An 18842-nucleotide genomic window follows, 5' to 3' on the forward strand; every position below is an offset into this window, starting at 1 on the left:
TTTAGCTGTGTGACTTAGGAAAAACTAATCTTACTGGGTCTCAGTTTTTTCATCTGTAAAGTGGTATTAATAATGCCTTCCTAGTTAAAGCTATTGGGAGGATTAAATAAGATGGTTGATGTTGAAGTGACTTGTAGTATGTCTGACTTGTGGAAAGTCCTCAATAATGGTTAGCTTTCATTTCTTTTTTAATAATAGAAATTTATTTATCTTCTATACTCTATATTTGACCTATTTTAGGAAAAATGGATTATAGAAAAATTGTACAAATCACGGTTTCAATCTAAGGTCTATTGATAACTAGATTCTGACCTTTATCAAGTCAATATGGCTTGATTTCTCAGGCTTTCAGTTTAATTACTGCCAATATGGAGTTAGACTAAATGATTTTAATCTCCTCCAGTACTAACATTTTTTTATTCACCTCATAAATCTTCAAATAATTTAGTCACTCAAAATATTGGACATTAAAAATCTTAAATATTATTAATTATCCATTCATCTGTTGATGGACACTTAGGTTGCTTCCATGCCCAGCTATTGTAAATAGTGCTGCAATGAACATTGTGGTACATGACTCATGATTCTTTTTGAATTATGATTTTCTCAGGGTATACGCCCAGTAGTGGGATTGCTGGGTGATATGGTAGTTCTATTTTTAGTTTTTTAAGGAACCTCCCTACTATTCTCCATAATGGCTGTATCAGTTTACATTCCCACCAAATATGGAATCTAAAAAAAAAAAAAAAATACTTCTGAAGAAACTAGGGGCAGGACAGGAATAAAGATGCAGACATAGAGAATGGACTTGAGGACACGGGGCGGGGGAAGGGTAAACTGGGACAAAGTGAGAGAGTGGCATGGACGTATATGCACTACCAAATGTAAAATAGATAGCTAGGAGGAAGCAGCCACACAGCACAGGGAGATCAGCTCGGTGCTTTGTGACCACCTAGAGAGGTGGGATAGGGAGGGTGGGAGGGAGACCCAAGAGGGAGGGGATATGGGGATATATGTATACGTATGGCTGATTCACTTTGTTATGCAGGAGAAACTAACAAAACATTGTAAAGCAATTATACTCCAATAAAGATATATAAAAAATATCTTAAACATTATTCAAATAAAGCAGTGCATTTTCCATAGAAAAAATTCCTTTAATAGTCCCATTTTCTCTAGTTTTATTCGTGCTGAAGTTAGATAAATTTTGTTATTATCCAAAACTACTCTTTAATGGGTCGAATTACATAGGAAATTATGTTTTGAGCATAAATATGTGGATGAATTCATCACATCATATAATTAAAGAACAGATTCTGAGATAAAATTAAAACCAGTGTATTCTTAGTTCATCCTCACAGTACACACACAAAATGATATACAGAACTAGTGTCTACTGTTATTACTAATACTCTCAATTACTCTATTACCCACTAAAGATACAGTAAAATACTACTCATGATAAAAAATGTAATCAGTGAAAACTCAAATCCTTTCTTTTTTGATAAAAATTTCCAGTGAATTTCTAACCCTTGTGGTAATTGCTCTCGTGAAACAATTCCCTAAAGCTCTAAATATTCATCATATATAGAAAGATGAATATATTCATGACATAATAGAAATATACTGTACATTAAAAAGCAGGCTCAAACTAGCAATAGATTTGGAGTTTTGACGTGACTTTCAAAACATTTTGCTTTAGAAAATTTGGAATTAAACACTAAAATGAGAAAGATGATTTCTAATATGTTCATTATGTTCACTCTCAAAAATAAAGTGTGGGCTGAGTTGTTGACTTTCAGTTTGAACAGTTGAGCACTTTGGTAAGTACACTGACCATTACAGTATATTGACTTATATAATATATAATAACCTCAGTTATTGCCCCTTTGTGAAACATTGACCAAGTTTTTAAAAACTCTTTAATACCCAAGCTTCTTTGTCTATAAAATGGAAATAATAGTATTTAGAAAAAATAAATTAATTTATAAAAATGCTCAGTATAAAAATGCTGAGAAGTGCCTGATATTCACTACCTCTTTGATTTGCATACATTATTTTATAAGTAATATTTCTCCTTTACTAGGAAAGGGGTCTTGAAGAGACATATAAATGGTTTGGATATTGATGTCCCAACAACTATATTTTTGAAGTTATATAGGTGCATAGCTTAAAACCAAGTAATGAGGTTGTTAAATTATACTATAATGTTTGTGTGCAAAATACTTCTGTTTATAGGGCTGGAGGGTTAGTGTTAAACCAAGAAAGAAATCAAAATATGTTAAAATAACTATAAAATTACAGAGATGCTAGATTATACTTCCATTTATTTTCTTATCCTTCACATTATCTGGCACATTTTAGTAATTTAGAAAATATTGAACTGATTTAAAGTGAATTAGGGGATTATCAGATTTCAACACAGAATTATGTGGAGTTCTTTAAAGGCAGAGTTCAAGGTTCTATATATATAGATTCTAATTCAGTATGTTTGGAGAAAATCCCAAGTTAGGCGCTTTTTATCAGGAGTCCCAGTGCCCCTCATGATTACACTTTTATAAGCGCAGTATATTTTTGTGGTTCATTAAATATATTTCCTGGTAAATGTTCTAGCGGCATAGAAAGTACACAGAAGTTAAATATTGGAGAATTTTTTAAAAATTTGACAGGGGCACAGTTTCATACAAGCACTATTACAAACTGAAACATATGGTATTGACTAAAATGTTAAAGAGCATCCTCCTTGATCAACATATCATCAAGACCTTTACTCAAAGATAAGTCAACATAAAATATTACAAAACAATGCAAATTTGTAGGAGGATTACCTACATGAGTTGATGGGGGTGTGTCCTTGGGTACATAGATGGAAACATATTGTCTGGTCCAGGGGTTCTCAACTCTGGCTCTATCATAGTATGATCAACTTGGGGTGCATTTAAGATATTGATTATATGTGATCGTCACTGTGTGTATATTATTCTTCAAGAAGACTTTTTATAAAATACTGATTTATGTCAAGTCCAACACTCAGCTTCTAAATCAACTCTTTTAGAGTGAAGTGGAGTCGAGGCATTGGTACTTTCTCCAAAGTTTCTCAGAGAATTCCAGTGTGAGGCTAAAATGGGTAATAAGCAGGAAGCATATGTATTCCTCAGAAGTTGGATGGAAGTTGGGGAAGGATTTTAAGAATAGGAAAAAATAACTTTCTGAGCCATCCCAGATGAAGATAGTCCTTTTTTTTGTTTGTTTTTGTTTTTGATTTTTTGCGGTACTCGGGCCTCTCACTGTTGTGGCCTCTCCCGTTGCGGAGCACGGGTTCCAGACGCGCAGGCTCAGCGGCCATGGCTCACGGGCCCAGCTGCTCCGTGGCATGTGGGATCTTCCCGGACTGGGGCATGAACCTGTGTCCCCTGCATCAGCAGGCGGACTCTCAACCACTGCGCCACCAGGGAAGTCCGAAGATAGTCCTTTGACATTAGACTTGGAACCATCCATCAGGCCACACATCTTTCAAACAATGCATTCCATTTGTTACTTGTCAGGTTATTCATGTGTAGGAACAATATTGTTATGTTTTCTCTGTCTTCAATTACACCTTTAAATGAAGAATTTGTAGTCAGTACAGGAGACTTTAAGAGTGCCCAATGTCACCAAGTTATGAGTGGTAATATTTCCACTTTGAGATCTTCCCAACTTTGATTCTTTGTGAAGATTATAGTGTAGAAATATACAAAGATTCCCCCAGTAAGACCAAACAGAGGCTATTTATTCAGAGTTTTTTACAGCATGGGAGTCAGCCCCCATCATTTATGTCTATTAGGCACTCAAAGGCAGGCAGTGGAGTAAGAAAGCTTTATAGGGGAAAAAAAAAAAAGGAAGGCTTCAGGTATTGTTCTAATTGGAGATTATTGGCATGAGGAAGCTGGATGCAGGCTACCTAGAAGTGGGACATCTTATTTGGTTAATTTGTGGAGCACATTCTCTGGTTAGTCCTGTATTAGAAGGAGGGGGTAAAAAATAGGGAGGCTGGTCATCATTGACCAAGTTCTGACCTTTCTGAGCTATTTGCTGCAGAGGTTGTGGTTTGACTTCCCAGATTTTGTTGCTGTAGAAGTTGTGGGTCAGAGTTCTATTATCCTGTGTGGTCTGGTCATTGTCCCTTTATATATTCAGTCTCTCAATAAGCTAAAATAAATCATCTTTATCAGCATCTTAATAGAATCTAGCCTTTTGGGGAGCTGAATGAATTCTTTAAGGTATTCATTATTTACTCAAGAATGACTGACTGAACACGCTTAAATCCTCTAAATTATTGTTTGGAAATATGCAGTGCACTGAGAAAATCTGGTTTACTTAGAAATTACATGAGTTGCAGAACAGTCTTACTAAAATATCTACTCTTTTTTAAAACTAATATTTCCTATTATGAAAAGCCATGTGAGAATAGATTCAATATATGCAATGCTGAATATATTGAAATTTTCTGAATACAAATTTATTTGAACTTTATATCTTTTATGTTGAAAAGAATGAGGTGGATGAGTAGAAGATAAAATTATTTCTAAGCATTAGACATTTTAGTTATGTTAGAGACAGGCTTTAATCTGGGCAGTTGTCACGGTTTGTAGGCAAGTGTCTTGTTTTGTAAATAAAGTTTTATTAGAGCACGGCTAGCCCATTCCTCTAGGTATTGTTTTTGACTGCTTTCCATACAACTACAAAGTTGAATAGTTGCAACAGAAGCCATGTGGTCTGCAGAGCCTACATTTTTACTATGTGACCTTTTTACAGAAAAAGTGTGCTAATTCCTAGTCCAGGACATGTCTAAGTATGTTAAAGTATGATATCTAGGTCCATACCAATAAAGTGAGGCTATGGAACCAACCCTTCGAGACAGATATAGGTTATCAAGCTTTACTGAGTAAATTAGGAAATTATAAGAAGGTAAAGATTCTTTATTTTCCCTATTGTCACCATAGAATTCCATCAGCTCTTTGGAGGGAAGACTCCTTTAGAGCTGGTATTGTCTTCTACTTACAGGATGTATCTGGATCAATTAAATCTTGCCATACATGAATAATTTCAACCCCTTAGGTAATTAGAACATTTGTTCTGCCTCACAGTTAACTATGTGATTAAAAAGGTAACTTTTGATTTCTTTAAACCCATTAGCTGAGCTCCAAAGTGTTCACATTTTCATACTAATGGAAAGGTGACTGAATAAGAACAGAAATCACTCAGTTAAATATATCAGGTAGTACTTTTCTAAATATTTGTATGTCTGGTAAAATATCTTAGGGCCCTCATTTTTATATTTTAATCTCCCATGTATAAACCATTTTTTAAAAGATTCTTAATTTCATGAAACCTATTCTTTTTCTTTCAATTTATAAACATTTACTAATGACTATTCTTTATTTATCTACATATTCAAAAGAGACTATTGAGTGTTTCCACCCATGCATACACACACACACACACATGCACACACTCTCACTCTCTCTCATACACACCTCTGCATTTCTTAAGCACCATGTAAGTACTTTTACTAGGTAATTGAATCCTTACTTTGTAAGCTCCTAAACTACAAAACTAAATAATATTATGACACTAAATTTAAAATATAAGTCATATTGATAAAAATCACTCTAGAAAATATTAAAAGGAGGAAAATAAAAATAATTTGTATTTTCAGTACTCTAATGATGAACATATTTTTAATAACATATTTTAAAGGATTTTTGTTGTAATACACCCTTCACTGTCTCTATAAAATAAATTTTTTGAGATGATTTGCAGCTTTCTCATTTTGCTGAGTTATTAAAACCGAACATGATTTATTATATTGTCTTGTAAATTAGTAACATTTGGGGGAGCAAAAGATATACGCCTGAGTGGCTCTAAGAGAACTGGTTCTAAATTGCTGTCCTTCTATGGTTCTTTTTCTCTCTTTATCAGTTTTTCTGTTTTCCCCTGTTGGAAATTACCAATTCTAATGCCAAATATGTTTAATTCCATATTAATTCTATTTTCTACTTCTACATAATTTCACAGCATACAAATATTTTTTAAAGTACCTAAGTACCTAACAAATGGGGTAGCTTCTGGTGATGAAAAAAAAAAAATTGCTTCCCTACTCTTAAAAAATCCAGTCTATTAGAAGTGAAGGGTATATACACAAACAATTACATCCCTCTGATAAATGCTATAGTATGTGTAACAAAAACACTGAGGAGAGAGAGCAATTCTTCCAAAGCACATTAGAAATATATCAAAAAACTAATGCATAATCATCAAAGTAAAAGATACATATATAAAATAGCTACTGATTTTTTTTTAAAAATTTAAACTATTATAGGTGTTTCCTGGACTTTTACAAAGTAAAATAACAAGTAAAATTAGTATGCCTTAGTGGATCTCTAAATAAATAGCTTTATTTTCCCAAAGATAAACCTTTGTCACTTGCCTGAATTAGACGTTAATAGAATATTATTAAAAATAAAGTATGTGCTTATTTACTGTTTATGTATCTACCTATGGAGAGATACATTATACCTTCAAATACAATTAAGAAAAGGAGTGACCTTTCTGTTTTTGAAACATAATGAGGACATGTTTATACCTACTCTGTCCAGGCTGACAACTCCCTCTCCTCCAGAAATCATTCTTATTATTTTTTTGTTATAAATACTGGTTGCTATGCTCACGAATGGTATGAATAGAAAGGTGTATTCTTCACTGTGACTTATCATCATATCAAGTAATGCTAGCATTATCTATTATTGTTTATAGAAATGCACATGAGAGAATGTGATGTATTTCCAATGGTTAAAGATTGACTAAAAAGTAGTACAGTCAGTTATTTGGAATTTTATTCCAGTGACCATCAAAAGTTATACCATGACTAACAATTCTGTTTGCATATTTATTGTAATAACTCCTGCTTGCAGAGGATTATATAGTTCTTCAAGGCATTTTTACTTATATCAGCATCTTTGGTCCTGAAACGACCTTTTAGATAGACCAGACTGGTGATTATTATCATTTTTTAAAGAAGAGGAAGCAGAAGTTCGGAGGGTTTAAATGATCTGCCCATAGTCACAGAGTGCTCTTAAAAAGAAGGGTCACAGTAGATGCACATTTTTCTTTTTTTTATAGAAAGGATTCAAGGGCAACAACCTGTTTGGAATTTAATTTTATCTGTAAGCTAAATATTAATGCTTTATTCTAATGAGTATTTATGTGAGCAAATTTGAGACTGAAAATAAGAAAGCTTGTGTACTATTTTCTTGAAAATGAATATTATGTAAAATAGTCATCAAAACAACAGTACAATTTTCCATAATTTAATCAATCTCTAGTGATTATTTTAGACTTTCAGCTCATAGTCTTCTTGTCAAATACCTTACTTTGTGTTAGAAATAATATGATAATGATAATATTGCACTTGTCACATAGATGAATGTGTACATATAAATTATTTTTCTTGAAAAATACACATCTATACATTTTTTCCTCTTTCAACTGGTCTGTCAACCAATAAAATTGAATTCTGTAGCTAACTCCAAATTTACCAAGTTAGGAATATAAAATAATGGAGATAAAAGTAAAGTTAAACTTAGTATACTAGTAACTTTCTTCAAGTACGTGTGTTTAAAATAATCATGTCATATTTAAATATAAACTTCCATTTCTTAAATTTATTAGGTAACATTTCGAGTCCTTTTGATCACCTTACTCATGATCATGTAAAAACATTCTATATATATGGAGCCATTTAAACAGGTAACATTCTCAAATTTCAAAATGTTACATTCTAAAATGTCCCAACATATCTAGAAGGGAAGTATAGAAATCCTAATAAATAAATAAATTAGTTAAGAAAGTGATAAATTTGTTACAGATATAGCCAATTTTTTCTTATCTTGGGGGAAGATAGAAAATGAAATCCATAGATAATCCTCAAATCTGATTTTTGCAGTTACATTTAATTTAATGGAAAGGCTGGCAGCAAAGGGAAAAGAGCAAAGAAAATGTGGTCTCTCTTCATTCACAAAGACGTGTTTAGACCTGCAACTCTAAATGGCTGCAGTTCTAGCCACCAGGTTTACTTTGTGGTTACAAACTGAAAACAAGATCTTACATGGCCCCCAAAGTGTTGCCACAATAGCTGTGACTTATGGACAAGTACCTTAACTCCTGAACCTCGAGTTCCTTAATACTTAAATTGAATTTCTAAAATCTACCTTTGTAAGTTTGTTGTTTGGATTAGAACCTGTGAACTTTTTTCTAACACAATTCCTTAGACATACTAGCAGCCCAACAAAAGTATCAATTAGTATTAGAATGATTAAGATTAATTCAGTATTCCTTTAACAATAATTGCCTATTTTTTCAGTTATAAAAGATGGGGGAAAATATTGCCCAGTTCTATAATATGTACACTAGTGACTTCTTTCCAAAAACGTGTTAAAATGTTTGTGAGGATTTTTATTGTCTATGCTTTCTCATTGGAATTAGTTTGAAATACATCTGTCTGCTTAAATAGATGTAGAATTTACAAAACACATCTCTTGGATGGAAGGGAATTCAGGCTAAGATTGTGTTCTAAGTGCAAGAGTCAAGAACCATTTATATTTAGTTAAGTGATGCTTGCAGGACCAAAATGCTGGTTCTGTGAGGGATGGGACAGTATCCAGAGCAAGAATGCTGATGCTAATTCATGAATTATCTGAACTCCATGAGTCATAGCTCACTCTTCCCTTATGGGTAAATATAAGACACACAGGGGAATGGCCAATGGCTAAGGTAGTCCTCTTTTAGAGAAAGTATATATATAGAAGGGAGAAGAAGGAGGCAAGAGAGAGTAAGGAAGGTACGAGAGGAAAAGAAGACAAAGAGGAAGAAAAGGAAGAAATAAGAAAAGTGAAAGGGAGGGAGGGAGTTATTAACTAAGGGAGCAAGTAAGGATAGAGAAAAATGTGATTTGACTTATTTAACATCTTAAGTCTCTGTTTGCTCTAAAAATGGAGTTTTCTGGTTGTCTGTTTATTTTTACTAGACTCAGCTTTATGGTCCCTTACAGCAAAAGCAATTCCAAGAGAGTGGATGATAGTAGTGGGTTTTTTTTGTTTTTTTTGTTTTTTTTGCGGTACGCGGGCCTCTCACTGTTGTGGCCTCTCCCGTTGCGGAGCACAGGCTCCGGACGCGCAGGCTCAGCGGCCATGGCTTACGGGCCCAGCCGCTCCGCGGCATGTGGAATCTTCCCGGACCGGGGCATGAACCCGTGTTCCCTGCATCGGCAGGCGGAGTCTCAACCACTGCGCCACCAGGGAAGCCCGATAGTAGTGGTTTTAATAGACTACAGTCATTAGAAAAAAATTCTCTTTTGCCATATCAAAATTTTAGGAATGTTCCTCACTGACACTTAAATAAGCTTCAGTGCCAATGAAAAAGGCGGAAGGGGAGAAAGTACAGGACATGTGGGGGGCAAAGTTCTATTTGTCTCAAGGCACTTCCAATACACGTAGACAGGACATGGATGCTGATTCCCCCAGAAGGCTTCTGCTTACCTGGTGTGTGACAGTGGGCAAGCATCCTTACAGCAGAGCCAGAGCACCAGCTATAAATTGTGAGTTATGAGATACTGGACTCTTTAAGCACAAAATCAATCTCTTCAATAACCTCAGTACTCCCGTGGGCCCAACATTCTGCCCAATGTTCCTGTTCGGAACTCCTTTGAGTTATGACGGCCTTCAGAAAAAATCTTTGTTAAGTCAAAGTATATGACTTGAGAGGTTTAACAACCCAGTGTCTTATCAGTTTGAATTAGATAATTAGCTGTCAAAAAGAGCCCCTGGAGAGAGAAACAGTGGTTAAGTATATTTAATTGAGCAGAAGAAAGAATAGAGAAGGAAGGATTTTCCTCTGTCACAATCATGCTATCTTCTGCAATAGGATTGCACAGAAAGCAGGGGCCACAGAAGGACTTAGGATAGCTACTGAAGAGAAAACAACAAGAAAGGAAAGATAGCAGCAAATAGGCCAAAGTTGGCACCGAGGAAAGAAAAAAAGTTGCCAACTGTCTTGATTTTGCTCTTAGACTGCCTTGGCCTGGATGCAACTTACACATTTCTACCCCCGATCTGATAGTGAAATATGAAAGGTGGGATGCTGGAGAGACCAGTGAGCAGTCCTAGATCAGGAGCAATAACACAACTCCAGGGACAGCCTCCTGTGTAATATCCAAGGATAATTCGATTGCAAATCCTCAGGAAGAAAAACAAACAAAAAGTGTGTAGTAGAGTTCTCAGTGTTCTTGATAATTTTTTCTCATATGTCCTTGCAAACTTAAAAAGAAAAGAATGGCTAATATTTCTTTTGAAAACAGTGTAAGTCCAATTTCTAGATATGTTTCCCTATTCCTCCCACTAATTACAACTAAAACCTGTGAACATCTTATAGAAAAGAGACATAAAAAGGCTCTGAGAGGTGGAGAGAAAAAGGCACATTAGCAAGAGATCTCGACACCCGAGGAATGGCATGGTGCTAAGTTTCTTAAGTGCTGCATTCACCTTGTGTAGCCAGGCTGGGAACGGGAGAAGCAGGACTCCTGGGAATACTAATAGGTACAGACCAAAAAGATCTCCCCGAAGTCTGGTCTGGTCTCTCTGGTCAAAAATCCAGGAAAGAAATAGTCTATCAAGACAATAACTTTTAGACAATAACCACTCCAACAAATACACAAAACAAACAAAATCTGTGGCTGGTTCCAGCCCTGCGCAGAGCTGAGTGGAGAACTTAGACTCACCCGCTTGCCAGCCTGTTGAGATGCTACCCCAGGCCTGCCATCGTGGTGCCTGAGAAGGAAGAGTAAGGGGCCCAGACTTTCATCACCTCCATACAGGAACAAGTCATGCCCCGCCTTCCTCCAGCAGTGTCACATGGAAGCCTGGATGTCCCCACACACCTGGCAGTAACCAGAGGGCATCCCCTTCACCTGCAAAAGTGGTGGCAGAGGAGGCCTCTTGAAACTTGAAATTTAAACATGATCCTGAGTCTTATACCACACTATTCAAAAATACCCACGTTTCAATGGAAAATCACTTATTCCAAGAATCAGGGAGCTCTCAGACAGAATGACAAAGACAATCAATAGATGCAAACGTGGAGATGATACAGATGTTAGAATAATTTGATGAAGATTTTAAAGCAGCCGTCATAAAATGTAACAATCAGTTATGAAACTCTTGAAACACATGAAAATAAATGGAAAAATAGGCAAAGAAAAAGATATGAAGAAGAGCCAAATGGAAATTTTGGAACAAAAGTACCATAACTGGGAAAAATGATGGACTCTAAAAGCAATATAAAGAATCACTGCACTTAGTACTATCATCTACTTTAGTTTTGTGAGTCTGTTTTTTATTATATGAGGATTGAAATTTGGGGAAGAAAATGTTTATTCTCTCTCTCTTCCTGCCCTTCTCTTTCTCTCTTTCTTGTTTAAATTACCTCATTTGAAATGATTTCAGCTTATTTCTTTACTAGGATATTCTTAGGAAAAGACTAAAAGTTTCTCCCTGATAGTGTACTTATTTGTTTGTTGCCAAGATCATAAATTGAAATTGTTGAATAAGAAAATAAATTTTATATTACATTATCTATTCTAACTCAAATTATTTTGTTGTAAATATAGCCTATAGATTTCCAACTACAACTAATTTTAGAACTTACTCGTTTTGCTCCCATTGAGAGCTAACAATGTAAATTATCTTCTCAAGTATTATTTGTTTATTCAAAGTTTCTCTTTAAAAATTTGTGACAACTGTTGTTTGATCTTTGACTTCTGAATCTCTCAAAAAAAGAATAAATAGAATCTGCTGGTTTTATTGCTCAAAGAATAATAAGCCATTGCTTTACAAATTCAGCTTTTGTCACAAATATTTTCAAAGTAAGTTTGAAGAATAATCATAGAAAGATTTTTTTAAACCTCTTAATTTCCCTCATTTATTAACCTTTGAAAATTGCACAACGGACTTAGTATGAGTCATTCCATGGAGGTGCATACATAGTTACAGAGGCTGAACTACACTTGTGGAATAAAGAAAGACTTCCCAGAGGAAGCAACAGCTAGAGTACATCTAGAGATGTAAAAACGTTACTATGATGGTCTGGTTTTTGTAAACTTTTGTGAAAACCAACTATACTTTTATAGTTCTTTATAGTATAGTTGGTTTTCACAAAAGCTTACAAAAATCAGACCACATCAGATTATAGTAACTTCTTTACATCTATATTTTCTCACTCAAAAAAGCTTGACTGAACTCTAACCATGTCATCTGGTATATAGATATAATTATTCTTTGTAAGGTCCACATCATATTTCATAAAGTGAATATACCACAATATTTTCAGCTATTTCTCTGTACACATGTATTCTTTTTTCTTTTTCTTAGTTTTTCTTACAAATATGGCCACTCCTACAATAAACATCTTTATGCCTGTACATAGGTATGACTGTCTGCTAGGGCTGCCATAACAAAATACACAGACTGAGTGACTTAAATATTAGAAATTTATTTCTCACAGTTCTGTAGGTTAAAGTCCAAGATCAAGGTGTGTTGGCAGGTTTGGTTTCTCCTGAGACCTCTCTTCTTGGTTTGCAGATGGCTGCCTCCTTGCTGTCCTTCCATGGTCTTTCCTCTGTGTGGAAATTCCTTGTATTTCTTCCTTTTCTTATAAGAACACTAGTTATACTGGATTAGGGCTTCACATTTATGACCTCATTTAACCTTAATTACCTCATTAAAGGTAATTAATCTCCAAGGTATCTCCAAATATAGTCACATTCTAAGGTACTGGGAACAGAGCTTCAACATGATTTTTGAAAGGACTCAATTCAGTTCATAGCAACAGGCCTTTCTCAATCAATGCTTTTAGTTCCGTGGAGTCAGTTTCTTGGAGTAACATTCCTCCTTTATATGCAATATGTTATGTTTAATTTTAATAGATGCTGCTCAGAAAATTTTCTTCATGTCACCACCAGACATAGTTCTTTTATGTATCTGTCTTATCTAGATGGGATGATATAGCTTATTAATAGTTTAGTATCTGTTGTCCTGACTGAGAGTAAATTTGAGTTTATTTACACTTATTTATTGGATGTTTGTGTTAGATCACTGTAGATTCTGTTGTTACCTTTGGTCTAATTTTAATGGGGCTATGAACATTTGTATATTTTTTGGTCAGTTTCCTATTATATTCATACATTAGCGGTAATAATAATAATAAATTATCTATTTTATACTTTTTTTCAGATCCTTCATTTGTCTATTGACTTTGTTTAGTGTATCAGTGGTGATACAAATATGTGTGTGTGTAAAGTTTGTTTGTGAGGTATTTATTAGAAGTATTGAACAAATATTTCCTGTTCCTTTCTTGGCATATATTAGGACTTTGCTTTTTTTCTTTTAAAGTCACGTATTGGCGCGTGAGCTGCTTTGGCCAATGAAATGTGAGCAGAAAAGGCAACTCTCACTTCAAGGAGAGTTTTTTAAGCCAGTGCCACAGAAACCAACATCATTTATGGTGGTAATTTTCACATCAGCTGTGGTGTCAGAATGGTGAAATATGGCAGAGAGCCCCAGACCACCCATGATGTATACACAGCATGATGAGATATAGGTCTTTCTTTTAATAAGCCACTAAGATTTGGGGGTTGTTGTAGTAGAAAAATATAGACTCTCTGAACTAATAGAGTTAGCAACATTCCACCAGCCTCTAGTTTATGTTAGGTTTTAGATAGTTTTAAAGATTTTCTATAATTTTAAAGAAATTAAACCTTTATGGTATTTTAAATTTATTTTTTAATAGAGATAAAAGTCTAATTCATTTTACTTCATTTCTGTAACTATCTGTAACAGCAGTAATTAATCTACTCTTTCCCATTAATAAACTGGTGTTTTTATCACCTGTCAAGTTCTCATAAATACTGTCATCTCATTCTGGATTCCATATTCAATTAAATAGGATGGGGCTTCCCTGGTAGCGCAGTGGTTGAGAGTCTGCCTGCTGGTGCAGGGGACACGGGTTCGAGCCCTGGTCTGGGAGGATCCCACATGCCACGGAGCAACTGGGCCCGTGAGCCACAACTACTGAGCCTGCACGTCTGGAGCCTGTGCTCCGCAACAAGAGAGGCCGCGATAGTGAGAGGCCCACGCACCGCGATGAAGAGTGGCCCCCGCTTGCCACAGCTAGAGAAAGCCCTTGCGTAGAAACAAAGACCCAACACAGCAAAAATAAATTAATTAATTAATAAACTCCTACCCCCCCCAAAAAAAATTAAATAGGATGATACATTAGTCTGGTTTTTCACTAATGCAAACTTATCTGTGGCTTTATCCTATGTTCTCATGTATTCTTATAAATTTTAAGACAGCCTGGTCTCCAACACTTTTTCTTTTTCCATAATTTTGGCATTTATTCATTCATTTATCATTGTTTCTTGTTTTGAACATTTATTCTTTTGTATGAAGCTGAACTAATTTTATAAAAATCCAGAAAAAATATAATGTAAAAAAAATTTTTTTTGGATTAAACTTCTATCCATGATGTGGTAAGAGGAACTAGATTTCTCTTTCTGTCATAAACAACTAGAAAATTGGACAAAATATATTAAGTAATTATTATTAAATATTAATAAGGCAAAAGGAATACTAAAATCTTCAACTAATCCAAAAGAAGACAGAAAAGAGAGAAAAACAAGAAACAAAAAACACATTGGGAAAAGAGAAAACAAAGAGCAAGGTGGTAGGCTTAAATCCAACCCTACTAATATTTTACACTAAAAATAAATGGCCAAACACCTCTTTTTAAAAGTACAGATGGATAGACTGTACACAAAATTTAAAAAGAAAGAAAAAACAAACTATGTTGTCTACAGGAAAACCATGTTAAATAAAAGATGCATACAGATTAAAGATAAAGGGAGGAAAAATAATATTCATTGTATATCAGTCAAGGTTCAGTGAGGAAAGAGACATTATAGAATTATTTGAACAGGAAATGTTTAACATTAAGAATGATTAATTATAACATGGAATTGAAGTCATGAGTGATTGGCTAGTAAGAGGTACATGGAACTCTGGAGAATATAGAAACAGTAGATAGAAAGAGCAGTTACCACCCCTAGGTGCTGAGCTAGACTCATGAAAATGAGGCCCTCACTCGCAGAGGTTAGATTCAGATTTTATTGGAGGGAGCACGGCCAACAGAACTTTTTGGAAATCTGACCTATGATCTTGGTAGAAATCCATCTTCTCAGACAAGGGTTAGCAAACTTTTCTGTAAAGGCCATATGGTAAATATTGTAGGCTTTGTGGGACATACAGTCTCTGTCACAATTACTCAGTTCCGCAGTTGGAATATGAAACTTCCCGGTACTGACTAGAGGAATGGTTGTAGCTAGGTTTCAGTGAAACTTTACAAAAACACCTGGTGACTTGATTTGGCATGCAGGCCATAGTCTTTCAATGCCTCCTCTAGAGTGTCTGGGAATTCTGTTCAAAGGATGATGTCTCACTAGAGGAACTCTGCTACAAAACAGCCTAGAGGGGAGAGGGGAGTATTGGGGAAAGCTGCTGGCTGCTGAGTGCTGCTTGGAGCCTGATGCTGGGGAAGCCCACATCGCTAAGGGAGCTGGGTGCTGAGGAAGCTGTGCCTGTTGCAGGAATCACTTATTTGTCCAGTGCTTTTTGCCAAAAAAAAAAAAAAAAAAGGCCTTTAGGATTCTAATATAATTTTTATATTTACAGTATTTTCATTCCTATAATACATTTGTCTCTCGTAGCTCTTATTTATCAATAAATTATTAAATATTCCTTCATATTTGTCCTTATTTCCAAATAAATTTATTTTTAATTAGTGCCTTTTTCTTGTTTAAACTCTAAATATGATTCTTTTTTAAATGGAGTTTTAACTAGTTATTGCCAGAATATGCACAATAAGTACTAGATACAAATGATTGTTTTGCCTTCTCCATTCAATTTTACTTCATAATTATATTTTTTTAATTGCTAGAACTTCGAATTCTAGCATGGTCATCCCTCTTATATTGATTAATACATAGAGTGGAATTTGAAACCATATATCTTAGGTAAAGAAAATATTCTAATCTGAATTAACTAAGCTTTTAAAATCAATAATGGATATTGACCTTTAGGAAACATCCTTTTGCATCAATTAAAATGATTAATATTTTTCTCAGTCTAATGGTATATAAAATTTTAAAGGAAAATAAATTACCATTAAGTGATATCAATATAAATTGTTAATTGTTTAAGCTGTAATTTTGGTTGATAATTGTTTTTGTTTAAAAAAATACAGTTTTACAAAATGTGGTATACACATGCAATGGGATATTATTCAGCCTGAAAAAAGGAATGAAATTCTGACATTTTCTCCCAGCATGAATGAACCTTGCGGACATTATACTGAGTGAAATAAGCCAGTCACAAAAAGACAAATACTCTATGAGTTCACTTACATAAGGTATTTAGAGCATACAGCAAGTAGAAGGCACTTGCCAGGGGCTGGGGGAAGGGAGATGGGGAGTTATTATTTTATGGATATAGAGTTTATGTATATAGAGTTTCAGTTTTATAAGATGAAAAGAATTTTGGAGATGGATGGTGGTAATAGTTGCACAATATTATGAATGTATTTAATACACACTGAACTGTACACTTAAAAATGGTGAACATGGTAAAAAAAATACAGTTTTAGAATCATCATTTATACGTTGGTATATAAACAGTGTGGATATATACTTATAGTTTATAATCTAAAATTAAATAATTTTGGACTTATCCTGAAATTATTATTTGAATAGTAAATTAGTATTATAAGAAAACCTACAATTTTTATATTTAAAATTCAACTGCTTTTCTTTTATCTTATCTTAAATACTTTTGTCTCTTTTTCAGATATTAAGAGAAAATTAAAGTGATTTATTACTCTATCGGTGGGGAACAAAAATCACAATATCTACACTCTGCATCTATCATGTTTTCTATCAGTTAGCCTTTCAGAGCTAGTTTCCTTAATATTTGTTTTCTGCTTCTATGTAATCATAATCATCAGAGTGCAATGAGACATCATCAATTTAATTTAAATTTTCAAAAGTGCCAAGTTGATTGATCTTTTAAAGTGCCACAGGGATCTTGAAGGTAAACATCCTTTTCAGCATTATTAGTTTAATTTCAGTGGTACAGTGGATCCTATGAGAGTATTATGAACACTGAATCCTACATAAAATTTTATATGCCATTGCACTAAATTATAACATATGCTTGAAAGACTAAAATTTAATTAGCACAATCCATGCAAAAAAATCAAGGAGTCAATACAATAATTTCACGTGGTCTTTAAACTGTTTTGAATTATATGATTTAAAAAGTCATATCTTTTCACAAACTAATAAAAAATCCATGTTGCAAAAGTCCTAAATAAATAACATCCAATTTAAAAATACTGGATAGTATATTGGTAATATATTGGATAGATTCAGGTATACAATAATTAGTCAAACTTATTCCTGAAAATCAAGACATTGGCAAAGTCATATTGGCACCAAAATTAAACTTGTTTCTCTATTTCTGGGTCCATAAATTTCCTCCTTGACAAAAGCTTCAGATGGGCAACAGTTTAGATTGTTGACAAATATATTCAGTAAAATTAATAGATGTTTATTTATATAATATATGAAAGTCCACCTTGTATTTGGTTCATTTTTTAGGTTGCTAAGGTAAAAACAGAAACAGATATCCTACGTGGTTTTAATTTTCTAGAAATAGATAACAGAAAAAAATTTCAGTTGAAGAAAAATATTCTTAAAACCAAAGAAGACTTTAAAATTTTTCTTGAATCAGTAAAAATGCAGAAAGGAAAAACAACTCCGTTTATTTTAATAATTCAATAATGATTTAATATATGTCAACATAAAGAATCATTATGACATAAATCACAGCAAGGTCCTTTTTGACGCACCTCCTAGAGAAAGGGAAATAAAAACAAAAATAAGCAAATGGGACTTAATGAAACTTAATAGCTTTTGCACAGCAAAGGAAACCATAACCAACATGAAAAGACATCCCTCAGAATGGGAGAAAATATTTGCAAATGAAGCAACTGACAAAGAATTAATCTCCAAAATTTACAAGCAGCTCATGCAGCTCACTATCAAAAAAACAAACAACCCAATCCAAAATTGGGCAGAAGGCCTAAATAGACATTTCTCCAAAGAAGATATACAGATTGCCAACAAACACATGAAAGGTTGCTCAACATCGCTAATCATTTGAGAAATGCAAATCAAAACTACAATAAGGTATCACCTCATACCGGTCAGAATGGCCATCATCAAAAAATCTACAAGCAATAAATGCTGGAGAGGGTGTAGAGGAAAGGGAACCCTCTTGCGCTGTTGGTGGGAATGTAGATTGATACCGCCACTATGGAGAACAGTATGGAGGTTCCTTAAAAAACTAAAAATAGAGCTACCATACGACCCAGCAATCCCACTCCTGGGCATATACCCTGAGAAAACCATAATTCAAAAAGAGTCATGTACCACAATGTTCATTGCAGCTCTATTTACAATAGCCAGGACATGGATGCAACTTAAGTGTCCATCAACAGATGAATGGATAAAGAAGATGTGGCACATATGGTCAATAGAATATTATTCAGCCATAAAAAGAAACGAAATTGAATTATTTGTAGTGAGGTGGATGGACCTAGAGTCTGTCATACAGAGTGAAATAAGTCAGAAAGAGGAA

This window comes from Tursiops truncatus, chromosome 1 (assembly GCF_011762595.2).
Source record: "Tursiops truncatus isolate mTurTru1 chromosome 1, mTurTru1.mat.Y, whole genome shotgun sequence".
In the NCBI taxonomy this organism is placed as follows: Eukaryota; Metazoa; Chordata; class Mammalia; order Artiodactyla; family Delphinidae; genus Tursiops; species Tursiops truncatus.